We start from the raw sequence: 22,163 nt of genomic DNA on the forward strand, positions 1-22,163 counted from the left end.
AAAACGTATTCATTTATGAACCAGTAGTTAGAAGTAGAAAAGTTCTAACAGAAAACAGAAAGTTCATCTAGAGCAACACCACATTGGATACGCCCAATCTCATCTGATCTTGAAAGCTAAGCAGTGTTGGGCCTGGTTAGTACTTGGATGGGAGACCACCTGGGAATACAAGGTGCTGTAGATATTTTTATACTGCCAACACCGTTCTGTTGATGCATTCCATTTTAAAACTTATTAATTTATGAACCAGTAGTTAGAAGTAGAAAAGTTCTAACAGAAACCACAAAGCTCATCTACAGCTACACCTTTCTGGATACGCCCAATCTCATCTGATCTTGGAAGCTAAGCAGTGTTGGGCCTGGTTAGTACTTGGATGGGAGACCACCTGGGAATACAAGGTGCTGTAGATATTTTTATACTGCCAACACCGTTCTGTTGATGCATTCCATTTTCAAACGTATTCATTTATGAACCAGTAGTTAGAAGTAGAAAAGTTCTAACAGAAACCACAAAGCTCATCTACAGCCACACCACACTGGATACGCCCAATCTCATCTGATCTTGGAAGCTAAGCAGTGTTGGGCCTGGTTAGTACTTGGATGGGAGACCACCTGGGAATACAAGGTGCTGTAGATATTTTTATACTGCCAACACCCTTCTGTTGATGCATTCCATTTTCAAACGTATTCATTTATGAACCAGTAGTTAGAAGTAGAAAAGTTCTAACAGAACACACGAAGCTCATCTACAGCCACACTACACTGGATACGCCCAATCTCATCTGATCTTGGAAGCTAAGCAGTGTAGGGCCTGGTTAGTACTTGGATGGGAGACCACCTGGGAATACAAGGTGATGTAGATATTTTTATACTGCCAACACCCTTCTGTTGATGCATTCCATTTTCAAACGTATTCATTTATGAACCAGTAGTTAGAAGTAGAAAAGTTCTAACAGAAACCACAAAGCTCATCTACAGCCACACCACACTGGATACGCCCAATCTCATCTGATCTTGGAAGCTAAGCAGTGTTGGGCCTGGTTAGTACTTGGATGGGAGACCACCTGGGAATACAAGGTGCTGTAGATATTTTTATACTACCAACACCGTTCTGTTGATGCATTCCATTTTCAAACGTATTCATTTATGAAACAGTAGTTAGAAGTAGAAAAGTTCTAACAGAAACCATAAAGCTCATCTACAGCCACACCACACTGGATACGCCCAATCTCATCTGAGCTTGGAAGCTAAGCAGTGTTGGGCCTGGTTAGTACTTGGATGGGAGGCCACCTGGGAATACAAGGTGCTGTAGATATTTTTATACTACCAACACCGTTCTGTTGATGCATTCCATTTTCAAACGTATTCATTTATGAACCAGTAGTTAGAAGTAGAAAAGTACTAACAGAAACCACAAAGCTCTTCTACAGCCACACCACACTGGATATGCCCAATCTCATCTGATCTTGGAAGTTAAGCAGTGTTGGGCCTGGTTAGTACCTGGATGGGAGACCACCTGGGAATACAAGGTGCTGTAGATATTTTTATACTGAAAACACCGTTCTGTTGATGCATTCCATTTTTAAACGTATTCATTTATGAACCAGGAGTTAGAAGTAGAAAAGTTCTAACAGAAACCAAAAAGTTTATCTACAGCCACACCACACTGGATACGTCCAATCTCATCTGATGTTGGAAGCTAAGCAGTGTTGGGCCTGGTTAGTACTTGGATGGGAGACCACCTGGGAATACAAGGTGCTGTAGATATTTTTATACTGCCAACACCGTTCTGTTGATGGATTCCATTTTAAAACGTATTCATTTATGAACCAGTAGTTAGAAGTAGAAAAGTTCTAACAGAAACCACAAAGCTCATCTATAGCCACACCACACTGGATACGCCCAATCTCATCTGATCTTGGAAGCTAAGCAGTGTTGGGCCTGGTTAGTACTTGGATGGGAGACCACCTGGGAATACAAGGTGCTGTAGATATTTTTATACTGCCAACACCGTTCTGTTGATGCATTCAATTTTCAAATGTATTCATTTATGAACCAGTAGTTAGAAGTAGAAAAGTTCAAACAGAAACCACAAAGCTCATCTACAGCCACACCACACTGGATACGCCCAATCTCATCTGATCTTGGAAGCTAAGCAGTGTTGGGCCTGGTTAGTACTTGGATGGGAGACCACCTGGGAATACAAGGTGCTGTAGATATTTTTATACTGCCAACACCGTTCTGTTGATGCATTCAATTTTCAAATGTATTCATTTATGAACCAGTAGTTAGAAGTAGAAAAGTTCAAACAGAAACCACAAAGCTCATCTACAGCCACACCACACTGGATACGCCCAATCTCATCTAATCTTGGAAGCTAAGCAGTGTTGGGCCTGGTTAGTACTTGGATGGGAAACCACCAGGGAATACAAGGTGCTGTAGATATTTTTATACTGCCAACACCGTTCTGTTGATGCATTCCATTTTAAAACGTATTCATTTATGAACCAGTAGTTAGAAGTAGAAAAGTTCTAACAGAAAACAGAAAGTTCATCTAGAGCAACACCACACTGGATACGCCCAATCTCATCTGATCTTGAAAGCTAAGCAGTGTTGGGCCTGGTTAGTACTTGGATGGGAGACCACCCGGTAATACAAGGTGCTGTAGATATTTTTATACTGAAAACACCGTTCTGTTGATGCATTCCATTTTTAAACGTATTCATTTATGAACCAGGAGTTAGAAGTAGAAAAGTTCTAACAGAAACCAAAAAGTTTATCTACAGCCACACCACACTGGATACGTCCAATCTCATCTGATCTTGGAAGCTAAGCAGTGTTGGGCCTGGTTAGTACTTGGATGGGAGACCACCTGGGAATACAAGGTGCTGTAGATATTTTTATACTGCCAACACCGTTCTGTTGATGGATTCCATTTTAAAACGTATTCATTTATGAACCAGTAGTTAGAAGTAGAAAAGTTCTAACAGAAACCACAAAGCTCATCTACAGCCACACCACACTGGATACGCCCAATCTCATCTGATCTTGGAAGCTAAACAGTGTTGTGCCTGGTTAGTATTTGGATGGGAGACTACTTGGGAATACAAGGTGCTGTAGATATTTTTATACTGCCAACACCGTTCTGTTGATGCATTCCATTTTCAAACGTATTCATTTATGAAACAGTAGTTAGAAGTAGAAAAGTTCTAACAGAAACCATAAAGCTCATCTACAGCCACACCACACTGGATACGCCCAATCTCATCTGAGCTTGGAAGCTAAGCAGTGTTGGGCCTGGTTAGTACTTGGATGGGAGACCACCTGGGAATACAAGGTGCTGTAGATATTTTTATACTGCTAACACCGTTCTGTTGATGCATTCAATTTTCAAATGTATTCATTTATGAACCAGTAGTTAGAAGTAGAAAAGTTCAAACAGAAACCACAAAGCTCATCTACAGCCACACCACACTGGATTCGCCCAAACTCATCTGAGCTTGGAAGCTAAGCAGTGTTGGGCCTGGTTAGTACTTGGATGGGAGACCACCTGGGAATACAAGGTGCTGTAGATATTTTTATACTGCCAACACCATTCTGTTGATGCATTCCATTTTAAAACGTATTCATTTATGAACCAGTAGTTAGAAGTAGAAAAGTTCTAACAGAAAACAGAAAGTTCATCTACAGCAACACCACTCTGGATACGCCCAATCTCATCTGATCTTGGAAGCTAAGCAGTGTTGGGCCTGGTTAGTACTTGGATGGGAGACCACCCGGTAATACAAGGTGCTGTAGATATTTTTATACTGAAAACACCGTTCTGTTGATGCATTCCATTTTTAAACGTATTCATTTATGAACAATGAGTTAGAAGTAGAAAAGTTCTAACAGAAACCAAAAAGTTCATCTACAGCCACACCACACTGGATACGTCCAATCTTATCTGATCTTGGAAGCTAAGCAGTGTTGGGCCTGGTTAGTACTTGGATGGGAGACCACCTGGGAATACAAGGTGCTGTAGATATTTTTATACTGCCAACACCGTTCTGTTGATGGATTCCATTTTAAAACGTATTCATTTATGAACCAGTAGTTAGAAGTAGAAAAATTCTAACAGAAACCACAAAGCTCATCTACAGCCACACCACACTGGATACGCCCAATCTCATCTGATCTTGGAAGCTAAACAGTGTTGTGCCTGGTTAGTATTTGGATGGGAGACTACCTGGGAATACAAGGTGCTGTAGATAATTTTATACTGCCAACACCGTTCTGTTGATGCATTCCATTTTAAAACGTATTCATTTATGAACCAGTAGTTAGAAGTAGAAAAGTTCTAACAGAAACCAGAAAGTTCATCTACAGCAACACCACACTGGATACGCCCAATCTCATCTGTTCTTGGAAACTAAGCAGTGTTGGGCCTGGTTAGTACTTGGATGGGAGACCACCTGGGAATACAAGGTGCTGTAGATATTTTTATACTGCCAACACCGTTCTGTTGATGCATTCCATTTTCAAACGTATTCATTTATGAACCAGTAGTTAAAAGTAGAAAAGTTCTAACAGAAACCACAAAGCTCATCTACAGCCACACCACACTGGATACGCCCAATCTCATCTGATCTTGGAAGCTAAGCAGTGTTGGGCCTGGTTAGTACTTGGATGGGAGACCACCTGGGAATACAAGGTGCTGTAGTTATTTTTATACTGCCAACACTGTTCTGTTGATGCATTCCATTTTCAAACGTATTCATTTATGAACCAGTAGTTAGAAGTAGAAAAGTTCTAACAGAAACCACAAAGCTCATCTACAGCCACACCACACTGGGTACGCCCAATCTCATCTGATCTTGGAAGCTAAGCAGTGTTGGGCCTGGTTAGTACTTGGATGGGAGACCACCTGGGAATACAAGGTGCTGTAGATATTTTTATACTGCCAACACCGTTCTGTTGATGCATTCCATTTTCAAACGTATTCATTTATGAACCAGTAGTTAGAAGTAGAAAAGTTCTAACAGAAACCACAAAGCTCATCTACAGCCACACCACACTGGATACGCCCAATCTCATCTGATCTTGGAAGCTTAGCAGTGTTGGGCCTGGTTAGTACTTGGATGGGAGACCACCTGGGAATACAAGGTGTTGTAGATATTTTTATACTGCCAACACCGTTCTGTTGATGCATTCCATTTTCAATTGTATTCATTTATGAACCAGTAGTTAGAAGTAGAAAAGTTCTAACAGAAACCACAAAGCTCATCTACAGCCACACCACACTGGATACGCCCAATCTCATCTGATCTTGGAAGCTAAGCAGTGTTGGGACTGGTTAGTACTTGGATGGGAGACCACCTGGGAATACAAGGTGCTGTAGTTATTTTTATACTGCCAACACCGTTCTGTTGATGCATTCCATTTTCAAACGTATTCATTTATGAACCAGTAGTTAGAAGTAGAAAAGTTCTAACAGAAACCACGAAGCTCATCTACAGCCACACCACACTGGTTACGCCCAATCTCATCTGATCTTGGAAGCTAAGCAGTGTTGGGCCTGGTTAGTACTTGGATGGGAGACCACCTGGGAATACAAGGTGCTGTAGATATTTTTATACTGCCAACACCGTTCTGTTGATGCATTCCATTTTTAAACGTATACATTTATGAACCAGTAGTTAGAAGTAGAAAAGTTCTAACAGAAACCACAAAGCTCATCTATAGCCACACCACACTGGATACGCCCAATCTCATCTGATCTTGGAAGCTAAGCAGTGTTGGGCCTGGTTAGTACTTGGATGGGAGACCACCTGGGAATACAAGGTTGTGTAGATAATTTTATACTGCCAACACCGTTCTGTTGATGCATTCCATTTTAAAACGTATTCATTTATGAACCAGTAGTTAGAAGTAGAAAAGTTCTAACAGAAACCAAAAAGTTCATCTACAGCCACACCACACTGGATACGTCCAATCTCATCTGATCTTGGAAGCTTAGCAGTGTTGGGCCTGGTTAGTACTTGGATGGGAGACCACCTGGGAATACAAGGTGCTGTAGATATTTTTATACTGCCAACACCGTTCTGTTGATGCATTCCATTTTCAAACGTATTCATTTATGAACCAGTAGTTAGAAGTAGAAAAGTTCTAACAGAAACCACAAAGCTGATCTACAGCCACACCACACTGGATACGCCCAATCTCATCTGATCTTGGAAGCTAAGCAGTGTTGGGCCTGGTTAGTACTTGGATGGGAGACGACCTCGGAATACAAGGTGCTGTAGATATTTTTATACTGCCAACACCGTTCTGTTGATGCATTCCATTTTAAAACGTATTCATTTATGAACCAGTAGTTAGAAGTAGAAAAGTTCTAGCAGAAACCAGAAAGTTCATCTACAGCAACACCACACTGGATACGCCCAATCTCATCTGATCTTGGAAGCTAAGCAGTGTTGGGCCTGGTTAGTACTTGGATGGGAGACCACCTGGGAATACAAGGTGCTGTAGATATTTTTATACTGCCAACACCGTTCTGTTGATGGATTCCATTTTAAAACGTATTCATTTATGAACCAGTAGTTAGAAGTAGAAAAGTTCTAACAGAAACCACAAAGCTCATCTACAGCCACAGCACACTGGATACGCCCAATCTCATCTGATCTTGGAAGCTAAACAGTGTTGTGCCTGGTTAGTATTTGGATGGGAGACTACCTGGGAATACAAGGTGCTGTAGATAATTTTATACTGCCAACACCGTTCTGTTGATGCATTCCATTTTAAAACGTATTCATTTATGAACCAGTAGTTAGAAGTAGAAAAGTTCTAACAGAAACCAGAAAGTTCATCTACAGCAACACCACACTGGATACGCCCAATCTCATCTGTTCTTGGAAACTAAGCAGTGTTGGGCCTGGTTAGTACTTGGATGGGAGACCACCTGGGAATACAAGGTGCTGTAGATATTTTTATACTGCCAACACCGTTCTGTTGATGCATTCCATTTTCAAACGTATTCATTTATGAACCAGTAGTTAAAAGTAGAAAAGTTCTAACAGAAACCACAAAGCTCATCTACAGCCACACCACACTGGATACGCCCAATCTCATCTGATCTTGGAAGTTAAGCAGTGTTGGGCCTCGTTAGTACTTGGATGGGAGACCACCTGGGAATACAAGGTGCTGTAGTTATTTTTATACTGCCAACACCGTTCTGTTGATGCATTCCATTTTCAAACGTATTCATTTATGAACCAGTAGTTAGAAGTAGAAAAGTTCTAACAGAAACCACAAAGCTCATCTACAGCCACACCACACTGGGTACGCCCAATCTCATCTGATCTTGGAAGCTAAGCAGTGTTGGGCCTGGTTAGTACTTGGATGGGAGACCACCTTGGAATACAAGGTGCTGTAGATATTTTTATACTGCCAACACCGTTCTGTTGATGCATTCCATTTTCAAACGTATTCATTTATGAACCAGTAGTTAGAAGTAGAAAAGTTCTAACAGAAACCACAAAGCTCATCTACAGCCACACCACACTGGATACGCCCAATCTCATCTGATCTTGGAAGCTAAGCAGTGTTGGGCCTGGTTAGTACTTGGATGGGAGACCACCTGGGAATACAAGGTGCTGTAGATAATCTTATACTGCCAACACCGTTCTGTTGATGCATTCCATTTTAAAACGTATTCATTTATGAACCAGTAGTTAGAAGTAGAAAAGTTCTAACAGAAACCAAAAAGTTCATCTACAGCCACACCACACTGGATACATCCAATCTCATCTGATCTTGGAAGCTTAGCAGTGTTGGGCCTGGTTAGTACTTGGATGGGAGACCACCTGGGAATACAAGGTGCTGTAGATATTTTTATACTGCCAACACCGTTCTGTTGATGCATTCCATTTTCAAACGTATTCATTTATGAACCAGTAGTTAGAAGTAGAAAAGTTCTAACAGAAACCACAAAGCTCATCTACAGCCACACCACACTGGATACGCCCAATCTCATCTGATCTTGGAAGCTAAGCAGTGTTGGGCCTGGTTAGTACTTGGATGGGAGACCACCTCGGAATACAAGGTGCTGTAGATATTTTTATACTGCCAACACCGTTCTGTTGATGCATTCCATTTTAAAACGTATTCATTTATGAACCAGTAGTTAGAAGTAGAAAAGTTCTAACAGAAACCAGAAAGTTCATCTACAGCAACACCACACTGGATACGCCCAATCTCATCTGATCTTGGAAGCTAAGCAGTGTTGGGCCTGGTTAGTACTTGGATGGGAGACCACCTGGGAATACAAGGTGCTGTAGATATTTTTATACTGCCAACACCGTTCTGTTGATGCATTCCTATTTCAAACGTATTCATTTATGAACCAGTAGTTAGAAGTAGAAATGTTCTAACAGAAACCACAAAGCTCATCTACAGCCACACCACACTGGATACGCCCAATCTCATCTGATCTTGGAAGCTAAGCAGTGTTGGGCCTGGTTAGTACTTGGATGGGAGACCACCTGGGAATACAAGGTGCTGTAGGTATTTTTATACTGCCAACACCGTTCTGTTGATGCATTCCATTTTCAAACGTATTCATTTATGAACCAGTAGTTAGAAGTAGAAAAGTTTTAACAGAAACCACAAAGCTCATCTACAGCCACACCACACTGGGTACGCCCAATCTCATCTGATCTTGGAAACTAAGCAGTGTTGGGCCTGGTTAGTACTTGGATGGGAGACCACCTGGGAATACAAGGTGCTGTAGATATTTTTATACTGCCAACACCGTTCTGTTGATGCATTCCATTTTCAAATGTATTCATTTATGAACCAGTAGTTAGAAGTAGAAAAGTTCTAACAGAAACCACAAAGCTCATCTACAGCCACACCACACTGGATACACCCAATCTCATCTGATCTTGGAAGCTAAGCAGTGTTGGGCCTGGTTAGTACTTGGATGGGAGACCACCTGGGAATACAAGGTGCTGTAGATAATTTTATACTGCCAACACCGTTCTGTTGATGCATTCCATTTTAAAACGTATTCATTTATGAACCAGTAGTTAGAAGTAGAAAAGTTCTAAAAGAAACCAGTAAACTCATCTATAGCAACACCACACTGGATACGCCCAATCTCATCTGATCTTGGAAGCTAAGCAGTGTTGGGCCTGGTTAGTACTTGGATGGGAGACCACCTCGGAATACAAGGTGCTGTAGATATTTTTATACTGCCAACACCGTTCTGTTGATGCATTCCATTTTAAAACGTATTCATTTATGAACCAGTAGTTAGAAGTAGAAAAGTTCTAACAGAAACCAGTAAGCTCATCTATAGCAACACCACACTGGATACGCCCAATCTCATCTGATCTTGGAAGCTAAGCAGTGTTGGGCCTGGTTAGTACTTGGATGGGAGACCACCTCGGAATACAAGGTGCTGTAGATATTTTTATACTGCCAACACCGTTCTGTTGATGCATTCCATTTTAAAACGTATTCATTTATGAACCAGTAGTTAGAAGTAGAAAAGTTCTAACAGAAACCAGTAAGCTCATCTATAGCAACACCACACTGGATACGCCCAATCTCATCTGATCTTGGAAGCTAAGCAGTGTTGGGCCTGGTTAGTACTTGGATGGGAAACCACCTGGGAATACAAGGTGCTGTAGATATTTTTATACTGCCAACACCGTTCTGTTGATGCATTCCATTTTAAAACGTATTCATTTATGAACCAGTAGTTAGAAGTAGAAAAGTTCTAACAGAAACCACAAAGCTCATCTACAGCCACACCACACTGGATACGCCCAATCTCATCTGATCTTGGAAGCTAAGCAGTGTTGGGCCTGGTTAGTACTTGGATGGGAGACCACCTGGGAATACAAGGTGCTGTAGTTATTTTTATACTGCCAACACCGTTCTGTTGATGCATTCCATTTTCAAACGTATTCATTTATGAACCAGTAGTTAGAAGTAGAAAAGTTCTAACAGAAACCACAAAGCTCATCTACAGCCACACCACACTGGGTACGCCCAATCTCATCTGATCTTGGAAGCTAAGCAGTGTTGGGCCTGGTTAGTACTTGGATGGGAGACCACCTGGGAATACAAGGTGCTGTATATATTTTTATACTGCCAACACCGTTCTGTTGATGCATTCCATTTTCAAACGTATTCATTTATGAACCAGTAGTTAGAAGTAGAAAAGTTCTAACAGAAACCACAAAGCTCATCTACAGCCACAGCACACTGGATACGCCCAATCTCATCTGATCTTGGAAGCTAAGCAGTGTTGGGCCTGGTTAGTACTTGGATGGGAGACCACCTGGGAATACAAGGTGCTGTAGATAATTTTATACTGCCAACACCGTTCTGTTGATGCATTCCATTTTAAAACGTATTCATTTATGAACCAGTAGTTAGAAGTAGAAAAGTTCTAACAGAAACCAAAAAGTTCATCTACAGCCACACCACACTGGATACGTCCAATCTCATCTGATCTTGGAAGCTTAGCAGTGTTGGGCCTGGTTAGTACTTGGATGGGAGACCACCTCGGAATACAAGGTGCTGTAGATATTTTTATACTGCCAACACCGTTCTGTTGATGCATTCCATTTTAAAACGTATTCATTTATGAACCAGTAGTTAGAAGTAGAAAAGTTCTAACAGAAACCAGTAAGTTCATCTATAGCAACACCACACTGGATACGCCCAATCTCATCTGATCTTGGAAGCTAAGCAGTGTTGGGCCTGGTTAGTACTTGGATGGAACACCACCTGGGAATACAAGGTGCTGTAGATATTTTTATACTGCCAACACCGTTCTGTTGATGCATTCCATTTTAAAACGTATTCATTTATGAACCAGTAGTTAGAAGTAGAAAAGTTCTAACAGAAACCACAAAGCTCATCTACAGCCACACCACACTGGATACGCCCAGTCTCATCTGATCTTGGAAGTTAAGCAGTGTTGGGCCTGGTTAGTATTTGGATGGGAGACCACCTCGGAATACAAGGTGCTGTAGATATTTTTATACTGCCAACACCGTTCTGTTGATGCATTCCATTTTAAAACGTATTCATTTATGAACCAGTAGTTAGAAGTAGAAAAGTTCTAACAGAAACTACAAAGCTCATCTACAGCCACACCACACTGGGTACGCCCAATCTCATCTGATCTTGGAAGCTAAGCAGTGTTGGGCCTGGTTAGTACTTGGATGGGAGACCACCTGGGAATACAAGGTGCTGTATATATTTTTATACTGCCAACACCGTTCTGTTGATGCATTCCATTTTCAAACGTATTCATTTATGAACCAGTAGTTAGAAGTAGAAAAGTTCTAACAGAAACCACAAAGCTCATCTACAGCCACACCACACTGGATACGCCCAATCTCATCTGATCTTGGAAGCTAAGCAGTGTTGGGCCTGGTTAGTACTTGGATGGGAGACCACCTGGGAATACAAGGTGCTGTAGATAATTTTATACTGCCAACACCGTTCTGTTGATGCATTCCATTTTAAAACGTATTCATTTATGAACCAGTAGTTAGAAGTAGAAAAGTTCTAACAGAAACCAAAAAGTTCATCTACAGCCACACCACACTGGATACGTCCAATCTCATCTGATCTTGGAAGCTTAGCAGTGTTGGGCCTGGTTAGTACTTGGATGGGAGACCACCTCGGAATACAAGGTGCTGTAGATATTTTTATACTGCCAACACCGTTCTGTTGATGCATTCCATTTTAAAACGTATTCATTTATGAACCAGTAGTTAGAAGTAGAAAAGTTCTAACAGAAACCAGTAAGTTCATCTATAGCAACACCACACTGGATACGCCCAATCTCATCTGATCTTGGAAGCTAAGCAGTGTTGGGCCTGGTTAGTACTTGGATGGAAGACCACCTGGGAATACAAGGTGCTGTAGATATTTTTATACTGCCAACACCGTTCTGTTGATGCATTCCATTTTAAAACGTATTCATTTATGAACCAGTAGTTAGAAGTAGAAAAGTTCTAACAGAAACCACAAAGCTCATCTACAGCCACACCACACTGGATACGCCCAGTCTCATCTGATCTTGGAAGTTAAGCAGTGTTGGGCCTGGTTAGTATTTGGATGGGAGACCACCTCGGAATACAAGGTGCTGTAGATATTTTTATACTGCCAACACCGTTCTGTTGATGCATTCCATTTTAAAACGTATTCATTTATGAACCAGTAGTTAGAAGTAGAAAAGTTCTAACAGAAACTACAAAGCTCATCTACAGCCACACCACACTGGGTACGCCCAATCTCATCTGATCTTGGAAGCTAAGCAGTGTTGGGCCTGGTTAGTACTTAGATGGGAGACCACCTCGGAATACAAGGTGCTGTAGATATTTTTATACTGCCAACACCGTTCTGTTGATGCATTCCATTTTAAAACGTATTCATTTATGAACCAGTAGTTAGAAGTAGAAAAGTTCTAACAGAAACCACAAAGCTCATCTACAGCCACACCACACTGGGTACGCCTAATCTCATCTGATCTTGGAAGCTAAGCAGTGTTGGGCCTGGTTAGTACTTGTATGGGAGACCACCTGGGAATACAAGGTGCTGTAGATATTTTTATACTGCCAACACCGTTCTGTTGATGCATTCCATTTTCAAACGTATTCATTTATGAACCAGTAGTTAGAAGTAGAAAAGTTCTAACAGAAACCACAAAGCTCATCTACAGCCACACCACACTGGATACGCCTAATCTCATCTGATCTTGGAAGCTAAGCAGTGTTGGGCCTGGTTAGTACTTGTATGGGAGACCACCTGGGAGTACAAGGTGCTGTAGATATTTTTATACTGCCAACACCGTTCTGTTGATGCATTCCATTTTCAAACGTATTCATTTATGAACCAGTAGATAGAAGTAGAAAAGTTTTAACAGAAACCACAAAGCTCATCTACAGCCACACCACACTGGATACGCCCAATCTCATCTGATCTTGGAAGCTAAGCAGTGTTGGGCCTGGTTAGTACTTGGATTGGAGACCACCTGGGAATACAAGGTGCTGTAGATAATTTTATACTGCCAACACCGTTCTGTTGATGCATTCCATTTTAAAACGTATTCATTTATGAACCAGTAGTTAGAAGTAGAAAAGTTCTAACAGAAACCAAAAAGTTCATCTACAGCCACACCACACTGGATACGTCCAATCTCATCTGATCTTGGAAGCTTAGCAGTGTTGGGCCTGGTTAGTACTTGGATGGGAGACCACCTGGGAATACAAGGTGCTGTAGATATTTTTATACTGCCAACACCGTTCTGTTGATGCATTCCATTTTTAAACGTATTCATTTATGAACCAGTAGTTAGAAGTAGAAAAGTTCTAACAGAAACCACAAAGCTCATCTACAGCCACACCACACTGGATACGCCCAATCTCATCTGATCTTGGAAGCTAAGCAGTGTTGGGCCTGGTTAGTACTTGGATGGGAGACCACCTCGGAATACAAGGTGCTGTAGATATTTTTATACTGCCAACACCGTTCTGTTGATGCATTCCATTTTAAAACGTATTTATTTATGAACCAGTAGTTAGAAGTAGAAAAGTTCTAACAGAAACCAGAAAGTTCATCTACAGCAACACCACACTGGATACGCCCAATCTCATCTGATCTTGGAAGCTAAGCAGTGTTGGGCCTGGTTAGTACTTGGATGGGAGACCACCTGGGAATACAAGGTGCTGTAGATATTTTTATACTGCCAACACCGTTCTGTTGATGCATTCCATTTTCAAACGTATTCATTTATGAACCAGTAGTTAGAAGTAGAAAAGTTCTAACAGAAACCACAAAGCTCATCTACAGCCACACCACACTGGATACGCCCAATCTCATCTGATCTTGGAAGCTAAGCAGTGTTGGCCTGGTTAGTACTTGGATGGGAGACCACCTGGGAATACAAGGTGCTGTAGATATTTTTATACTGCCAACACCGTTCTGTTGATGCATTCCATTTTCAAACATATTCATTTATGAACCAGTAGTTAGAAGTAGAAAAGTTCTAACAGAAACCACAAAGCTCATCTACAGCCACACCACACTAGATACGCCCAATCTCATCTGATCTTGGAAGCTAAGCAGTGTTTGCCTGGTTAGTACTTGGATGGGAGACCACCTGGGAATACAAGGTGCTGTAGATATTTTTATACTGCCAACACCGTTCTGTTGATGCATTCCATTTTCAAACGTATTCATTTATGAACCAGTAGTTAGAAGTAGAAAAGTTCTAACAGAAACCACAAAGTTTATCTACAGCCACACCACACTGGGTACGCCCAATCTCATCTGATCTTGAAAGCTAAGCAGTGTTGGGCCTGGTTAGTACTTGGATGGGAGACCACCTGGGAATACAAGGTACTGTAGATATTTTTATACTGCCAACACCGTTCTGTTGATGCATTCCATTTTCAAACGTATTCATTTATGAACCAGTAGTTAGAAGTAGAAAAGTTCTAACAGAAACCACAAAGCTCATCTACAGCCACACCACACTGGATACGCCCAATCTCATCTGATCTTGAAAGCTAAGCAGTGTTGGGCCTGGTTAGTACTTGGATGGGAGACCACCTGGGAATACAAGGTGCTGTAGATAATTTTATACTGCCAACACCGTTCTGTTGATGCATTCCATTTTAAAACGTATTCATTTATGAACCAGTAGTTAGAAGTAGAAAAATTCTAACAGAAACCAAAAAGTTCATCTACAGCCACACCACACTGGATACGCCCAATCTCATCTGATCTTGGAAGCTAAGCAGTGTTGGGCCTGGTTAGTACTTGGATGGGAGACCACCTCGGAATACAAGGTGCTGTAGATAATTTTATACTGCCAACACCGTTCTGTTGATGCATTCCATTTTAAAACGTATTCATTTATGAACCAGTAGTTAGAAGTAGAAAAGTTCTAACAGAAACTACAAAGTTCATCTACAGCCACACCACACTGGATACGCCCAATCTCATCTGATCTTGGAAGCTAAGCAGTGTTGGGCCTGGTTAGTACTTGGATGGGAGACCACCTGGGAATACAAGGTGCTGTAGATATTTTTTTTTATACTGCCAACACCGTTCTGTTGATGCATTCCATCTTCAAACGTATTCATTTATGAACCAGTAGTTAGAAGTAGAAAAGTTCTAACAGAAACCACAAAGCTCATCTACAGCCACACCACACTGGATACGCCCAATCTCATCTGATCTTGGAAGCTAAGCAGTGTTGGGCCTGGTTAGTATTTGGATGGGAGACCACCTGGGAATACAAGGTGCTGTAGATATTTTTATACTGCCAACACCGTTCTGTTGATGCATTCCATTTTCAAACGTATTCATTTATGAACCAGTAGTTAGAAGTAGAAAAGTTCAAACAGAAACCACAAAGCTCATCTACAGCCACACCACACTGGATACGCCCAATCTCATCTGATCTTGGAAGCTAAGCAGTGTTGGGCCTGGTTAGTACTTGGATGGGAGACCACCTGGTAATACAAGGTGCTGTAGATATTTTTATACTGCCAACACCGTTCTGTTGATGCATTCCATTTTCAAACGTATTCATTTATGAACCAGTAGTTAGAAGTAGAAAAGTTCAAACAGAAACCACAAAGCTCATCTACAGCCACACCACACTGGATACGCCCAATCTCATCTGATCTTGGAAGCTAAGCAGTGTTGGGCCTGGTTAGTACTTAAATGGGAGACCACTTGGGAATACAAGGTGCTGTAGATATTTTTATACTGCCAACACCGTACTGTTGATGCATTCCATTTTCAAACGTATTCATTTATGAACCAGTAGTTAGAAGTAGAAAAGTTCTAACAGAAACCTCAAAGCTCATCTACAGCCACACCACACTGGATTCGCCCAATCTCATCTGATCTTGGAAGCTAAGCAGTGTATTGTGCCTGGTTAGTACTTGGATGAAAGACCACCTGGGAATACAAGGTGCTGTAGATATTTTTATACTGCCAACACCGTTCTGTTGATGCATTCCATTTTCAAACGTATTCATTTATGAACCAGTAGTTAGAAGTAGAAAAGTTCTAACAGAAACAACAAACCTCATCTACAGCCACAGCACACTGGATACGCTCAATCTCATCTGATCTTGGAAGCTAAGCAGTGTTGGGCCTGGTCAGTACTTGGATGGGAGACCACCTGGGAATACAAGGTGCTGTAGATATTTTTATACTGCCAACACCGTTCTGTTGATGCATTCCATTTTCAAACGTATTCATTTATGAACCAGTAGTTAGAAGTAGAAAAGTTCTAACAGAAACCAGAAAGTTCATCTATAGCAACAACACACTGGATACGCCCAATCTCATCTGATCTTGGAAGCTAAGCAGTGTTGGGCCTGGTTAGTACTTGGATGGGAGACCACCTGGGGATACAAGGTGCTGTAGATATTTTTATACTGCCAAAACCGTTCTGTTGATGCATTCCATTTTCAAACGTATTCATTTATGAACCAGTAGTTAGAAGTAGAAAAGTTCTAACAGAAACCACAAAGCTCATCTACAGCCACACCACTCTGGATACGCCCAATCTCATCTGATCTTGGAAGCTAAGCAGTGTTGGGCCTGGTTAGTTATTGGATGGGAGACCACCTGGGAATACGAGGTGCTGTAGATATTTTTATACTGCCAACACCGTTCTGTTGATGCATTCCATTTTCAAACGTATTCATTTATGAACCAGTAGTTAGAAGTAGAAAAGTTCTAACAGAAACCACAAAGCTCATCTACAGTCACACCACACTGGATACGTCCGATCTTGGAAGCTAAGCAGTGTTGGGCCTGGTTAGTACTTGGATGGGAGACCATCTGGGAATACAAGGTGCTGTAGATATTTTTATACTGCCAACACCGTTCTGTTGATGCATTCCATTTTCAAACGTATTCATTTATGAACCAGTAGTTAGAAGTAGAAAAGTTCTAACAGAAACCACAAAGTTCATCTACAGCCACACCACACTGGATACGCCCAATCTCATCTGATCTTGGAAGCTAAGCAGTGTTGGGCCTGGTTAGTACTTGGATGGGAGACCACCTGGGAATACAAGGTGCTGTAGATAATTTTATACTGCCAACACCGTTCTGTTGATGCATTCCATTTTCAAACGTATTCATTTATGAACCAGTAGTTAGAAGTAGAAAAGTTCTAACAGAAACCACAAAGTTCATCTACAGCCACACCACACTGGATACGCCCAATCTCATCTGATCTTGGAAGCTAAGCAGTGTTGGGCCTGGTTAGTACTTGGATGGGAGACCACCTGGGAATACAAGGTGCTGTAGATAATTTTATACTGCCAACACCGTTCTGTTGATGCATTCCATTTTAAAACGTATTTATTTATGAACCAGTAGTTAGAAGTAGAAAAGTTCTAACAGAAACCAGAAAGTTCATCTATAGCAACACCACACTGGATATGCCCAATCTCATCTGATCTTGGAAGCTAAGCAGTGTTGGGCCTGGTTAGTACTTGGATGGGAGACCACCTCGGAATACAAAGTGCTGTAGATAATTTTATACTGCCAACACCGTTCTGTTGATGCATTCCATTTTAAAACGTATTCATTTATGAACCAGTAGTTAGAAGTAGAAAAGTTCTAACAGAAACCAGAAAGTTCATCTATAGCAACACCACACTGGATACGCCCAATCTCATCTGATCTTGGAAGCTAAGCAGTGTTGGGCCTGGTTAGTACTTGGATGGGAGACCACCTGGGAATACAAGGTGCTGTAGATATTTTTATACTGCCAACACCGTTCTGTTGATGCATTCCATTTTCAAATGTATTCATTTATGAACCAGTAGTTAGAAGTAGAAAAGTTCTAACAGAAACCACAAAGCTCATCTACAGCCACACCACACTGGATACGCCCAATCTCATCTGATCTTGGAAGCTAAGCAGTGTTGGGCCTGGTTAGTACTTGGATGGGAGACCACCTGGGAATTCAAGGTGCTGTAGATATTTTTATACTGCCAACACCGTTCTGTTGATGCATTCCATTTTAAAACGTATTCATTTATGAACCAGTAGTTAGAAGTAGAAAAGTTCTAACAGAAACCACAAAGCTCATCTACAGCCACACCACACTGGGTACGCCCAATCTCATCTGATCTTGGAAGCTAAGCAGTGTTGGGCCTGGTTAGTACTTGGATGGGAGACCACCTCGGAATACAAGGTGCTGTAGATATTTTTATACTGCCAACACCGTTCTGTTGATGCATTCCATTTTAAAACGTATTCATTTATGAACCAGTAGTTAGAAGTAGAAAAGTTCTAACAGAAACCACAAAGCTCATCTACAGCCACACCACACTGGGTACGCCCAATCTCATCTGATCTTGGAAGCTAAGCAGTGTTGGGCCTGGTTAGTACTTGGATGGGAGACCACCTGGGAATATAAGGTGCTGTAGATATTTTTATACTGCCAACACCGTTCTGTTGATGCATTCAATTTTCAAATTTATTCATTTATGAACCAGTAGTTAGAAGTAGAAAAGTTCAAATAGAAACTACAAAGCTCATCTACAGCCACACCACACTGGATACGCCCAATCTCATCTGATCTTGGAAGCTAAGCAGTGTTGGGGCTGGTTAGTACTTGGATGGGAGAACATCTGGGAATACAAGGTGCTGTAGATAATTTTATACTGCCAACACCGTTCTGTTGATGCATTCCATTTTAAAACGTATTCATTTATGAACCAGTAGTTAGAAGTAAAAAAGTTCTAACAGAAACCAAAAAGTTTAACTACAGCTACACCACACTGGATAAGTCCAATCTCATCTGATCTTGGAAGTTAAGCAGTGTTGGGCCTGGTTAGTACTTGGATGGGAGACCACCTGGGAATACAAGGTGCTGTGGATATTTTTATACTGCCAACACCGTTCTGTTGATGCATTCCATTTTCAAACGTATTCATTTATGAACCAGTAGTTAGAAGTAGAAAAGTTCAAACAGAAACCACAAAGCTCATCTACAGCCACACCACACTGGATACGCCCAATCTCATCTGATCTTGGAAGCTAAGCAGTGTTGGGCCTGGTTAGTACTTGGATGGGAGACCACCTGGGAATACAAGGTGCTGTAGATATTTTTATACTGCCAACACTGTTCTGTTGATGCATTCCATTTTCAAACGAATTCATTTATGAACCAGTAGTTAGAAGTAGAAAAGTTCTAACAGAAACCATAAAGCTCATCTACAGCCACACCGCATTGGATACGCCCAATCTCATCTGATCTTGGAAGCTAAGCATTGTTGGGCTTGGTTAGTACTTGGATGGGAGACCACCTGGGGATACAAGGTGCTGTAGATAATTTTATACAGCCAACACCGTTCTGTTGATGCATTCCATTTTCAAACGTATTCATTTATGAACCAGTAGTTAGAAGTAGAAAAGTTCTAACAGAAACCACAAAGTTCATCTACAGGCACACCACACTGGATACGCCCAATCTCATCTGATCTTGGAAGCTAAGCAGTGTTGGGTCTAGTTAGTACTTGGATGGGAGACCACCTGGGAATACAAGGTGCTGTAGATATTTTTATACTGCCAACACCGTTCTGTTGATGCATTCCATTTTCAAACATATTCATTTATGAACCAGTAGTTAGAAGTAGAAAAGTTCTAACAGAAACCACAAAGCTCATCTACAGCCACACCACACTGGATACGCCTAATCTCATCTGATCTTGGAAGCTAAGCAGTGTTGGCCTGGTTAGTACTTGGATGGGAGACCACCTGGGAATACAAGGTGCTGTAGATATTTTTATACTGCCAACACCGTTCTGTTGATGCATTCAATTTTCAAATGTATTCATTTATGAACCAGTAGTTAGAAGTAGAAAAGTTCTAACAGAAACCACAAAGTTCATCTACAGCCACACCACACTGGATACGCCCAATCTCATCTGATCTTGGAAGCTAAGCAGTGTTGGGCCTGGTTAGTACTTGGATGGGAGACCACCTGGGAATACAAGGTGCTGTAGATAATTTTATACTGCCAACACCGTTCTGTTGATGCATTCCATTTTAAAACGTATTCATTTATGAACCAGTAGTTAGAAGTAGAAAAGTTCTAACAGAAACCAGAAAGTTCATCTATAGCAACACCACACTGGATACGCCCAATCTCATCTGATCTTGTAAGCTAAGCAGTGTTGGGCCTGGTTAGTACTTGGATGGGAGACCACCTCGGAATACAAGGTGCTGTAGATAATTTTATACTGCAAACACCGTTCTGTTGATGCATTCCATTTTAAAACGTATTCATTTATGAACCAGTAGTTAGAAGTAGAAAAGTTCTAACAGAAACCAGAAAGTTCATCTATAGCAACACCACACTGGATACGCCCAATCTCATCTGATCTTGGAAGCTAAGCAGTGTTGGGCCTGGTTAGTACTTGGATGGGAGACCACCTGGGAATACAAGGTGCTGTAGATATTTTTATACTGCCAACACCGTTCTGTTGATGCATTCCATTTTCAAATGTATTCATTTATGAACCAGTAGTTAGAAGTAGAAAAGTTCTAACAGAAACCACGAAGCTCATCTACAGCCACACCACACTGGATACGCCCAATCTCATCTGATCTTGGAAGCTAAGCAGTGTTGGGCCTGGTTAGTACTTGGATGGGAGACCACCTGGGAATTCAAGGTGCTGTAAATATTTTTATACTGCCAACACCGTTCTGTTGATGCATTCCATTTTCAAACGTATTCATTTATGAACCAGTAGTTAGAAGTAGAAAAGTTCTAACAGAAACCATAAAGCTCATCTACAGCCACACCACACTGGATACGCCCAATCTCATCTGATCTTGGAAGCTAAGCAGTGTTGGGCCTGGTTAGTACTTGGATGGGAGACCACCTGGGAATACAAGGTGCTGTAGATAATTTTATACTGCCAACACTGTTCTGTTGATGCATTCCATTTTAAAACGTATTCATTTATGAACCAGTAGTTAGAAGTAGAAAAGTTCTAACAGAAACCACAAAGTTCATCTACAGCCACACCACACTGGATACGCCCAAACTCATCTGATCTTGGAAGCTAAGCAGTGTTGGGCCTGGTTAGTACTTGGATGGGAGACCACCTGGGAATTCAAGGTGCTGTAGATATTTTTATACTGCCAACAACGTTCTGTTGATGCATTCCATTTTCAAACGTATTCATTTATGAACCAGTAGTTAGAAGTAGAAAAGTTCTAACAGAAACCACAAAGTTCATTTACAGCCACACCACACTGGATACGCCCAATCTCATCTGATCTTGGAAGCTAAGCAGTGTTGGGTCTGGTTAGTACTTGGATGGGAGACCACCTGGGAATACAAGGTGCTGTAGATAATTTTATACTGCCAACACCGTTCTGTTGATGCATTCCATTTTCAAACGTATTCATTTATGAACCAGTAGTTAGAAGTAGAAAAGTTCTAACAGAAACCACAAAGTTCATCTACAGCCACACCACACTGGATACGCCCAAACTCATCTGATCTTGGAAGGTAAGCAGTGTTGGGCCTGGTTAGTACTTGGATGGGAGACCACCTGGGAATTCAAGGTGCTGTAGATATTTTTATACTGCCAACAACGTTCTGTTGATGCATTCCATTTTCAAACGTATTCATTTATGAACCAGTAGTTAGAAGTAGAAAAGTTCTAACAGAAACCACAAAGTTCATCTACAGCCACACCACACTGGATACGCCCAATCTCATCTGATCTTGGAAGCTAAGCAGTGTTGGGCCTGGTTAGTACTTGGATGGGAGACCACCTGGGAATACAAGGTGCTGTAGATATTTTTATACTGCCAACACCGTTCTGTTGATGCATTCCATTTTCAAATGTATTCATTTATGAACCAGTAGTTAGAAGTAGAAAAGTTCTAACAGAAACCACGAAGCTCATCTACAGCCACACCACACTGGATACGCCCAATCTCATCTGATCTTGGAAGCTAAGCAGTGTTGGGCCTGGTTAGTACTTGGATGGGAGACCACCTGGGAATTCAAGGTGCTGTAAATATTTTTATACTGCCAACACCGTTCTGTTGATGCATTCCATTTTCAAACGTATTCATTTATGAACC

The 22,163-nt window shown here is 41.3% G+C and overlaps 73 non-coding genes and 25 pseudogenes across 73 annotated transcripts; all 98 read left to right on the forward strand.

Annotated features, from left to right (window-relative positions):
* Positions 1-65: 65 nt before the first annotated feature.
* On the forward strand, positions 66-184 carry LOC134888944 (5S ribosomal RNA; annotated as a pseudogene).
* Positions 185-291: 107 nt separating this feature from the next.
* On the forward strand, positions 292-410 carry LOC135069964 (5S ribosomal RNA). Its single transcript, XR_010256142.1, has one exon. It is a non-coding gene; the product is annotated as a 5S ribosomal RNA (ribosomal RNA).
* Positions 411-517: 107 nt separating this feature from the next.
* On the forward strand, positions 518-636 carry LOC134900523 (5S ribosomal RNA). Its single transcript, XR_010174031.1, has one exon. It is a non-coding gene; the product is annotated as a 5S ribosomal RNA (ribosomal RNA).
* A 107-nt stretch (positions 637-743) lies between these two features.
* On the forward strand, positions 744-862 carry LOC135070757 (5S ribosomal RNA). The gene has a single exon (XR_010256910.1). It is a non-coding gene; the product is annotated as a 5S ribosomal RNA (ribosomal RNA).
* A 107-nt stretch (positions 863-969) lies between these two features.
* Positions 970-1,088, forward strand: LOC134900524 (5S ribosomal RNA). Its single transcript, XR_010174032.1, has one exon. It is a non-coding gene; the product is annotated as a 5S ribosomal RNA (ribosomal RNA).
* A 107-nt stretch (positions 1,089-1,195) lies between these two features.
* On the forward strand, positions 1,196-1,314 carry LOC135064293 (5S ribosomal RNA). Its single transcript, XR_010250603.1, has one exon. It is a non-coding gene; the product is annotated as a 5S ribosomal RNA (ribosomal RNA).
* Positions 1,315-1,421: 107 nt separating this feature from the next.
* LOC135062928 (5S ribosomal RNA) lies at positions 1,422-1,540 on the forward strand. Its single transcript, XR_010249271.1, has one exon. It is a non-coding gene; the product is annotated as a 5S ribosomal RNA (ribosomal RNA).
* Positions 1,541-1,647: 107 nt separating this feature from the next.
* Positions 1,648-1,766, forward strand: LOC134886335 (5S ribosomal RNA). The gene has a single exon (XR_010170421.1). It is a non-coding gene; the product is annotated as a 5S ribosomal RNA (ribosomal RNA).
* A 107-nt stretch (positions 1,767-1,873) lies between these two features.
* Positions 1,874-1,992, forward strand: LOC134901819 (5S ribosomal RNA). Its single transcript, XR_010175297.1, has one exon. It is a non-coding gene; the product is annotated as a 5S ribosomal RNA (ribosomal RNA).
* A 107-nt stretch (positions 1,993-2,099) lies between these two features.
* Positions 2,100-2,218, forward strand: LOC134900526 (5S ribosomal RNA). The gene has a single exon (XR_010174034.1). It is a non-coding gene; the product is annotated as a 5S ribosomal RNA (ribosomal RNA).
* Positions 2,219-2,325: 107 nt separating this feature from the next.
* LOC134887306 (5S ribosomal RNA) lies at positions 2,326-2,444 on the forward strand (annotated as a pseudogene).
* Positions 2,445-2,551: 107 nt separating this feature from the next.
* Positions 2,552-2,670, forward strand: LOC134893781 (5S ribosomal RNA; annotated as a pseudogene).
* Positions 2,671-2,777: 107 nt separating this feature from the next.
* Positions 2,778-2,896, forward strand: LOC135062312 (5S ribosomal RNA). The gene has a single exon (XR_010248665.1). It is a non-coding gene; the product is annotated as a 5S ribosomal RNA (ribosomal RNA).
* Positions 2,897-3,003: 107 nt separating this feature from the next.
* On the forward strand, positions 3,004-3,122 carry LOC134892821 (5S ribosomal RNA; annotated as a pseudogene).
* A 107-nt stretch (positions 3,123-3,229) lies between these two features.
* On the forward strand, positions 3,230-3,348 carry LOC135058335 (5S ribosomal RNA). The gene has a single exon (XR_010244765.1). It is a non-coding gene; the product is annotated as a 5S ribosomal RNA (ribosomal RNA).
* A 107-nt stretch (positions 3,349-3,455) lies between these two features.
* LOC135069562 (5S ribosomal RNA) lies at positions 3,456-3,574 on the forward strand. The gene has a single exon (XR_010255742.1). It is a non-coding gene; the product is annotated as a 5S ribosomal RNA (ribosomal RNA).
* A 107-nt stretch (positions 3,575-3,681) lies between these two features.
* LOC134889869 (5S ribosomal RNA) lies at positions 3,682-3,800 on the forward strand (annotated as a pseudogene).
* A 107-nt stretch (positions 3,801-3,907) lies between these two features.
* Positions 3,908-4,026, forward strand: LOC135070759 (5S ribosomal RNA). The gene has a single exon (XR_010256913.1). It is a non-coding gene; the product is annotated as a 5S ribosomal RNA (ribosomal RNA).
* A 107-nt stretch (positions 4,027-4,133) lies between these two features.
* LOC134892144 (5S ribosomal RNA) lies at positions 4,134-4,252 on the forward strand (annotated as a pseudogene).
* A 107-nt stretch (positions 4,253-4,359) lies between these two features.
* Positions 4,360-4,478, forward strand: LOC134888816 (5S ribosomal RNA; annotated as a pseudogene).
* A 107-nt stretch (positions 4,479-4,585) lies between these two features.
* LOC135059190 (5S ribosomal RNA) lies at positions 4,586-4,704 on the forward strand. Its single transcript, XR_010245602.1, has one exon. It is a non-coding gene; the product is annotated as a 5S ribosomal RNA (ribosomal RNA).
* A 107-nt stretch (positions 4,705-4,811) lies between these two features.
* On the forward strand, positions 4,812-4,930 carry LOC135059508 (5S ribosomal RNA). The gene has a single exon (XR_010245912.1). It is a non-coding gene; the product is annotated as a 5S ribosomal RNA (ribosomal RNA).
* Positions 4,931-5,037: 107 nt separating this feature from the next.
* LOC135070528 (5S ribosomal RNA) lies at positions 5,038-5,156 on the forward strand. The gene has a single exon (XR_010256690.1). It is a non-coding gene; the product is annotated as a 5S ribosomal RNA (ribosomal RNA).
* Positions 5,157-5,263: 107 nt separating this feature from the next.
* LOC134885154 (5S ribosomal RNA) lies at positions 5,264-5,382 on the forward strand. The gene has a single exon (XR_010169277.1). It is a non-coding gene; the product is annotated as a 5S ribosomal RNA (ribosomal RNA).
* Positions 5,383-5,489: 107 nt separating this feature from the next.
* LOC134901695 (5S ribosomal RNA) lies at positions 5,490-5,608 on the forward strand. The gene has a single exon (XR_010175179.1). It is a non-coding gene; the product is annotated as a 5S ribosomal RNA (ribosomal RNA).
* Positions 5,609-5,715: 107 nt separating this feature from the next.
* LOC134888941 (5S ribosomal RNA) lies at positions 5,716-5,834 on the forward strand (annotated as a pseudogene).
* Positions 5,835-5,941: 107 nt separating this feature from the next.
* Positions 5,942-6,060, forward strand: LOC134885781 (5S ribosomal RNA). The gene has a single exon (XR_010169886.1). It is a non-coding gene; the product is annotated as a 5S ribosomal RNA (ribosomal RNA).
* A 107-nt stretch (positions 6,061-6,167) lies between these two features.
* Positions 6,168-6,286, forward strand: LOC134886956 (5S ribosomal RNA; annotated as a pseudogene).
* A 107-nt stretch (positions 6,287-6,393) lies between these two features.
* Positions 6,394-6,512, forward strand: LOC135060108 (5S ribosomal RNA). The gene has a single exon (XR_010246499.1). It is a non-coding gene; the product is annotated as a 5S ribosomal RNA (ribosomal RNA).
* A 107-nt stretch (positions 6,513-6,619) lies between these two features.
* On the forward strand, positions 6,620-6,738 carry LOC134889661 (5S ribosomal RNA; annotated as a pseudogene).
* A 107-nt stretch (positions 6,739-6,845) lies between these two features.
* On the forward strand, positions 6,846-6,964 carry LOC134888817 (5S ribosomal RNA; annotated as a pseudogene).
* Positions 6,965-7,071: 107 nt separating this feature from the next.
* Positions 7,072-7,190, forward strand: LOC134901725 (5S ribosomal RNA). The gene has a single exon (XR_010175208.1). It is a non-coding gene; the product is annotated as a 5S ribosomal RNA (ribosomal RNA).
* Positions 7,191-7,297: 107 nt separating this feature from the next.
* On the forward strand, positions 7,298-7,416 carry LOC135066609 (5S ribosomal RNA). Its single transcript, XR_010252853.1, has one exon. It is a non-coding gene; the product is annotated as a 5S ribosomal RNA (ribosomal RNA).
* A 107-nt stretch (positions 7,417-7,523) lies between these two features.
* Positions 7,524-7,642, forward strand: LOC134900527 (5S ribosomal RNA). Its single transcript, XR_010174035.1, has one exon. It is a non-coding gene; the product is annotated as a 5S ribosomal RNA (ribosomal RNA).
* Positions 7,643-7,749: 107 nt separating this feature from the next.
* Positions 7,750-7,868, forward strand: LOC135069554 (5S ribosomal RNA). Its single transcript, XR_010255734.1, has one exon. It is a non-coding gene; the product is annotated as a 5S ribosomal RNA (ribosomal RNA).
* Positions 7,869-7,975: 107 nt separating this feature from the next.
* LOC135062016 (5S ribosomal RNA) lies at positions 7,976-8,094 on the forward strand. Its single transcript, XR_010248380.1, has one exon. It is a non-coding gene; the product is annotated as a 5S ribosomal RNA (ribosomal RNA).
* Positions 8,095-8,201: 107 nt separating this feature from the next.
* Positions 8,202-8,320, forward strand: LOC135060109 (5S ribosomal RNA). Its single transcript, XR_010246500.1, has one exon. It is a non-coding gene; the product is annotated as a 5S ribosomal RNA (ribosomal RNA).
* Positions 8,321-8,427: 107 nt separating this feature from the next.
* On the forward strand, positions 8,428-8,546 carry LOC134901528 (5S ribosomal RNA). The gene has a single exon (XR_010175018.1). It is a non-coding gene; the product is annotated as a 5S ribosomal RNA (ribosomal RNA).
* Positions 8,547-8,653: 107 nt separating this feature from the next.
* LOC135069637 (5S ribosomal RNA) lies at positions 8,654-8,772 on the forward strand. The gene has a single exon (XR_010255815.1). It is a non-coding gene; the product is annotated as a 5S ribosomal RNA (ribosomal RNA).
* Positions 8,773-8,879: 107 nt separating this feature from the next.
* On the forward strand, positions 8,880-8,998 carry LOC134887461 (5S ribosomal RNA). Its single transcript, XR_010171037.1, has one exon. It is a non-coding gene; the product is annotated as a 5S ribosomal RNA (ribosomal RNA).
* Positions 8,999-9,105: 107 nt separating this feature from the next.
* LOC135070256 (5S ribosomal RNA) lies at positions 9,106-9,224 on the forward strand. The gene has a single exon (XR_010256427.1). It is a non-coding gene; the product is annotated as a 5S ribosomal RNA (ribosomal RNA).
* A 107-nt stretch (positions 9,225-9,331) lies between these two features.
* Positions 9,332-9,450, forward strand: LOC135070257 (5S ribosomal RNA). Its single transcript, XR_010256428.1, has one exon. It is a non-coding gene; the product is annotated as a 5S ribosomal RNA (ribosomal RNA).
* Positions 9,451-9,557: 107 nt separating this feature from the next.
* On the forward strand, positions 9,558-9,676 carry LOC135067850 (5S ribosomal RNA). The gene has a single exon (XR_010254059.1). It is a non-coding gene; the product is annotated as a 5S ribosomal RNA (ribosomal RNA).
* Positions 9,677-9,783: 107 nt separating this feature from the next.
* Positions 9,784-9,902, forward strand: LOC135059191 (5S ribosomal RNA). Its single transcript, XR_010245603.1, has one exon. It is a non-coding gene; the product is annotated as a 5S ribosomal RNA (ribosomal RNA).
* A 107-nt stretch (positions 9,903-10,009) lies between these two features.
* Positions 10,010-10,128, forward strand: LOC135067045 (5S ribosomal RNA). Its single transcript, XR_010253274.1, has one exon. It is a non-coding gene; the product is annotated as a 5S ribosomal RNA (ribosomal RNA).
* Positions 10,129-10,235: 107 nt separating this feature from the next.
* Positions 10,236-10,354, forward strand: LOC135066833 (5S ribosomal RNA). The gene has a single exon (XR_010253071.1). It is a non-coding gene; the product is annotated as a 5S ribosomal RNA (ribosomal RNA).
* Positions 10,355-10,461: 107 nt separating this feature from the next.
* Positions 10,462-10,580, forward strand: LOC134890312 (5S ribosomal RNA; annotated as a pseudogene).
* Positions 10,581-10,687: 107 nt separating this feature from the next.
* On the forward strand, positions 10,688-10,806 carry LOC134887498 (5S ribosomal RNA; annotated as a pseudogene).
* Positions 10,807-10,913: 107 nt separating this feature from the next.
* LOC134884959 (5S ribosomal RNA) lies at positions 10,914-11,032 on the forward strand. Its single transcript, XR_010169090.1, has one exon. It is a non-coding gene; the product is annotated as a 5S ribosomal RNA (ribosomal RNA).
* A 107-nt stretch (positions 11,033-11,139) lies between these two features.
* Positions 11,140-11,258, forward strand: LOC135067047 (5S ribosomal RNA). The gene has a single exon (XR_010253276.1). It is a non-coding gene; the product is annotated as a 5S ribosomal RNA (ribosomal RNA).
* A 107-nt stretch (positions 11,259-11,365) lies between these two features.
* LOC134900528 (5S ribosomal RNA) lies at positions 11,366-11,484 on the forward strand. Its single transcript, XR_010174036.1, has one exon. It is a non-coding gene; the product is annotated as a 5S ribosomal RNA (ribosomal RNA).
* A 107-nt stretch (positions 11,485-11,591) lies between these two features.
* LOC134890313 (5S ribosomal RNA) lies at positions 11,592-11,710 on the forward strand (annotated as a pseudogene).
* Positions 11,711-11,817: 107 nt separating this feature from the next.
* LOC135069895 (5S ribosomal RNA) lies at positions 11,818-11,936 on the forward strand. Its single transcript, XR_010256075.1, has one exon. It is a non-coding gene; the product is annotated as a 5S ribosomal RNA (ribosomal RNA).
* Positions 11,937-12,043: 107 nt separating this feature from the next.
* Positions 12,044-12,162, forward strand: LOC134884960 (5S ribosomal RNA). Its single transcript, XR_010169091.1, has one exon. It is a non-coding gene; the product is annotated as a 5S ribosomal RNA (ribosomal RNA).
* A 107-nt stretch (positions 12,163-12,269) lies between these two features.
* On the forward strand, positions 12,270-12,388 carry LOC135069293 (5S ribosomal RNA). Its single transcript, XR_010255478.1, has one exon. It is a non-coding gene; the product is annotated as a 5S ribosomal RNA (ribosomal RNA).
* A 107-nt stretch (positions 12,389-12,495) lies between these two features.
* Positions 12,496-12,614, forward strand: LOC135071024 (5S ribosomal RNA). The gene has a single exon (XR_010257167.1). It is a non-coding gene; the product is annotated as a 5S ribosomal RNA (ribosomal RNA).
* A 107-nt stretch (positions 12,615-12,721) lies between these two features.
* Positions 12,722-12,840, forward strand: LOC135069876 (5S ribosomal RNA). The gene has a single exon (XR_010256056.1). It is a non-coding gene; the product is annotated as a 5S ribosomal RNA (ribosomal RNA).
* Positions 12,841-12,947: 107 nt separating this feature from the next.
* On the forward strand, positions 12,948-13,066 carry LOC135068588 (5S ribosomal RNA). Its single transcript, XR_010254783.1, has one exon. It is a non-coding gene; the product is annotated as a 5S ribosomal RNA (ribosomal RNA).
* A 107-nt stretch (positions 13,067-13,173) lies between these two features.
* On the forward strand, positions 13,174-13,292 carry LOC134885782 (5S ribosomal RNA). Its single transcript, XR_010169887.1, has one exon. It is a non-coding gene; the product is annotated as a 5S ribosomal RNA (ribosomal RNA).
* A 107-nt stretch (positions 13,293-13,399) lies between these two features.
* Positions 13,400-13,518, forward strand: LOC135061946 (5S ribosomal RNA). The gene has a single exon (XR_010248311.1). It is a non-coding gene; the product is annotated as a 5S ribosomal RNA (ribosomal RNA).
* Positions 13,519-13,625: 107 nt separating this feature from the next.
* On the forward strand, positions 13,626-13,744 carry LOC135060111 (5S ribosomal RNA). Its single transcript, XR_010246502.1, has one exon. It is a non-coding gene; the product is annotated as a 5S ribosomal RNA (ribosomal RNA).
* A 107-nt stretch (positions 13,745-13,851) lies between these two features.
* On the forward strand, positions 13,852-13,969 carry LOC135063167 (5S ribosomal RNA). The gene has a single exon (XR_010249504.1). It is a non-coding gene; the product is annotated as a 5S ribosomal RNA (ribosomal RNA).
* A 107-nt stretch (positions 13,970-14,076) lies between these two features.
* On the forward strand, positions 14,077-14,194 carry LOC134891567 (5S ribosomal RNA; annotated as a pseudogene).
* A 107-nt stretch (positions 14,195-14,301) lies between these two features.
* LOC134885159 (5S ribosomal RNA) lies at positions 14,302-14,420 on the forward strand. The gene has a single exon (XR_010169282.1). It is a non-coding gene; the product is annotated as a 5S ribosomal RNA (ribosomal RNA).
* Positions 14,421-14,527: 107 nt separating this feature from the next.
* Positions 14,528-14,646, forward strand: LOC135061645 (5S ribosomal RNA). The gene has a single exon (XR_010248020.1). It is a non-coding gene; the product is annotated as a 5S ribosomal RNA (ribosomal RNA).
* A 107-nt stretch (positions 14,647-14,753) lies between these two features.
* Positions 14,754-14,872, forward strand: LOC135062017 (5S ribosomal RNA). The gene has a single exon (XR_010248381.1). It is a non-coding gene; the product is annotated as a 5S ribosomal RNA (ribosomal RNA).
* A 107-nt stretch (positions 14,873-14,979) lies between these two features.
* LOC134900529 (5S ribosomal RNA) lies at positions 14,980-15,098 on the forward strand. The gene has a single exon (XR_010174037.1). It is a non-coding gene; the product is annotated as a 5S ribosomal RNA (ribosomal RNA).
* Positions 15,099-15,209: 111 nt separating this feature from the next.
* Positions 15,210-15,328, forward strand: LOC135061925 (5S ribosomal RNA). The gene has a single exon (XR_010248291.1). It is a non-coding gene; the product is annotated as a 5S ribosomal RNA (ribosomal RNA).
* A 107-nt stretch (positions 15,329-15,435) lies between these two features.
* On the forward strand, positions 15,436-15,554 carry LOC135067456 (5S ribosomal RNA). Its single transcript, XR_010253669.1, has one exon. It is a non-coding gene; the product is annotated as a 5S ribosomal RNA (ribosomal RNA).
* A 107-nt stretch (positions 15,555-15,661) lies between these two features.
* Positions 15,662-15,780, forward strand: LOC135062895 (5S ribosomal RNA). Its single transcript, XR_010249238.1, has one exon. It is a non-coding gene; the product is annotated as a 5S ribosomal RNA (ribosomal RNA).
* Positions 15,781-15,887: 107 nt separating this feature from the next.
* LOC134896676 (5S ribosomal RNA) lies at positions 15,888-16,008 on the forward strand (annotated as a pseudogene).
* A 107-nt stretch (positions 16,009-16,115) lies between these two features.
* LOC134887343 (5S ribosomal RNA) lies at positions 16,116-16,234 on the forward strand (annotated as a pseudogene).
* A 107-nt stretch (positions 16,235-16,341) lies between these two features.
* Positions 16,342-16,460, forward strand: LOC134892587 (5S ribosomal RNA; annotated as a pseudogene).
* A 107-nt stretch (positions 16,461-16,567) lies between these two features.
* LOC134888891 (5S ribosomal RNA) lies at positions 16,568-16,686 on the forward strand (annotated as a pseudogene).
* A 107-nt stretch (positions 16,687-16,793) lies between these two features.
* Positions 16,794-16,902, forward strand: LOC134896897 (5S ribosomal RNA; annotated as a pseudogene).
* Positions 16,903-17,009: 107 nt separating this feature from the next.
* LOC134900530 (5S ribosomal RNA) lies at positions 17,010-17,128 on the forward strand. The gene has a single exon (XR_010174038.1). It is a non-coding gene; the product is annotated as a 5S ribosomal RNA (ribosomal RNA).
* A 107-nt stretch (positions 17,129-17,235) lies between these two features.
* On the forward strand, positions 17,236-17,354 carry LOC134900532 (5S ribosomal RNA). The gene has a single exon (XR_010174040.1). It is a non-coding gene; the product is annotated as a 5S ribosomal RNA (ribosomal RNA).
* Positions 17,355-17,461: 107 nt separating this feature from the next.
* Positions 17,462-17,580, forward strand: LOC134892238 (5S ribosomal RNA; annotated as a pseudogene).
* A 107-nt stretch (positions 17,581-17,687) lies between these two features.
* LOC135063251 (5S ribosomal RNA) lies at positions 17,688-17,806 on the forward strand. The gene has a single exon (XR_010249585.1). It is a non-coding gene; the product is annotated as a 5S ribosomal RNA (ribosomal RNA).
* A 107-nt stretch (positions 17,807-17,913) lies between these two features.
* Positions 17,914-18,032, forward strand: LOC134900744 (5S ribosomal RNA). Its single transcript, XR_010174249.1, has one exon. It is a non-coding gene; the product is annotated as a 5S ribosomal RNA (ribosomal RNA).
* A 107-nt stretch (positions 18,033-18,139) lies between these two features.
* On the forward strand, positions 18,140-18,258 carry LOC135067194 (5S ribosomal RNA). Its single transcript, XR_010253416.1, has one exon. It is a non-coding gene; the product is annotated as a 5S ribosomal RNA (ribosomal RNA).
* Positions 18,259-18,365: 107 nt separating this feature from the next.
* Positions 18,366-18,484, forward strand: LOC135063622 (5S ribosomal RNA). Its single transcript, XR_010249948.1, has one exon. It is a non-coding gene; the product is annotated as a 5S ribosomal RNA (ribosomal RNA).
* A 107-nt stretch (positions 18,485-18,591) lies between these two features.
* LOC134892044 (5S ribosomal RNA) lies at positions 18,592-18,710 on the forward strand (annotated as a pseudogene).
* A 107-nt stretch (positions 18,711-18,817) lies between these two features.
* LOC134891089 (5S ribosomal RNA) lies at positions 18,818-18,936 on the forward strand (annotated as a pseudogene).
* A 107-nt stretch (positions 18,937-19,043) lies between these two features.
* On the forward strand, positions 19,044-19,162 carry LOC134900533 (5S ribosomal RNA). The gene has a single exon (XR_010174042.1). It is a non-coding gene; the product is annotated as a 5S ribosomal RNA (ribosomal RNA).
* Positions 19,163-19,269: 107 nt separating this feature from the next.
* LOC134887282 (5S ribosomal RNA) lies at positions 19,270-19,388 on the forward strand (annotated as a pseudogene).
* A 107-nt stretch (positions 19,389-19,495) lies between these two features.
* On the forward strand, positions 19,496-19,614 carry LOC134884687 (5S ribosomal RNA). The gene has a single exon (XR_010168824.1). It is a non-coding gene; the product is annotated as a 5S ribosomal RNA (ribosomal RNA).
* A 107-nt stretch (positions 19,615-19,721) lies between these two features.
* Positions 19,722-19,839, forward strand: LOC135068874 (5S ribosomal RNA). Its single transcript, XR_010255065.1, has one exon. It is a non-coding gene; the product is annotated as a 5S ribosomal RNA (ribosomal RNA).
* Positions 19,840-19,946: 107 nt separating this feature from the next.
* Positions 19,947-20,065, forward strand: LOC134900534 (5S ribosomal RNA). The gene has a single exon (XR_010174043.1). It is a non-coding gene; the product is annotated as a 5S ribosomal RNA (ribosomal RNA).
* A 107-nt stretch (positions 20,066-20,172) lies between these two features.
* Positions 20,173-20,291, forward strand: LOC134890487 (5S ribosomal RNA; annotated as a pseudogene).
* Positions 20,292-20,398: 107 nt separating this feature from the next.
* Positions 20,399-20,517, forward strand: LOC135063252 (5S ribosomal RNA). The gene has a single exon (XR_010249586.1). It is a non-coding gene; the product is annotated as a 5S ribosomal RNA (ribosomal RNA).
* Positions 20,518-20,624: 107 nt separating this feature from the next.
* Positions 20,625-20,743, forward strand: LOC135062962 (5S ribosomal RNA). The gene has a single exon (XR_010249303.1). It is a non-coding gene; the product is annotated as a 5S ribosomal RNA (ribosomal RNA).
* A 107-nt stretch (positions 20,744-20,850) lies between these two features.
* On the forward strand, positions 20,851-20,969 carry LOC134900535 (5S ribosomal RNA). The gene has a single exon (XR_010174044.1). It is a non-coding gene; the product is annotated as a 5S ribosomal RNA (ribosomal RNA).
* A 107-nt stretch (positions 20,970-21,076) lies between these two features.
* On the forward strand, positions 21,077-21,195 carry LOC135061818 (5S ribosomal RNA). Its single transcript, XR_010248187.1, has one exon. It is a non-coding gene; the product is annotated as a 5S ribosomal RNA (ribosomal RNA).
* A 107-nt stretch (positions 21,196-21,302) lies between these two features.
* Positions 21,303-21,421, forward strand: LOC135066077 (5S ribosomal RNA). The gene has a single exon (XR_010252336.1). It is a non-coding gene; the product is annotated as a 5S ribosomal RNA (ribosomal RNA).
* Positions 21,422-21,528: 107 nt separating this feature from the next.
* LOC135066897 (5S ribosomal RNA) lies at positions 21,529-21,647 on the forward strand. Its single transcript, XR_010253133.1, has one exon. It is a non-coding gene; the product is annotated as a 5S ribosomal RNA (ribosomal RNA).
* Positions 21,648-21,754: 107 nt separating this feature from the next.
* LOC134900536 (5S ribosomal RNA) lies at positions 21,755-21,873 on the forward strand. Its single transcript, XR_010174045.1, has one exon. It is a non-coding gene; the product is annotated as a 5S ribosomal RNA (ribosomal RNA).
* Positions 21,874-21,980: 107 nt separating this feature from the next.
* LOC135062963 (5S ribosomal RNA) lies at positions 21,981-22,099 on the forward strand. The gene has a single exon (XR_010249304.1). It is a non-coding gene; the product is annotated as a 5S ribosomal RNA (ribosomal RNA).
* Positions 22,100-22,163: the final 64 nt, after the last annotated feature.

This window comes from Pseudophryne corroboree, chromosome 3 (genome assembly GCF_028390025.1).
Source record: "Pseudophryne corroboree isolate aPseCor3 chromosome 3, aPseCor3.hap2, whole genome shotgun sequence".
NCBI lineage: Eukaryota > Metazoa > Chordata > Amphibia > Anura > Myobatrachidae > Pseudophryne > Pseudophryne corroboree.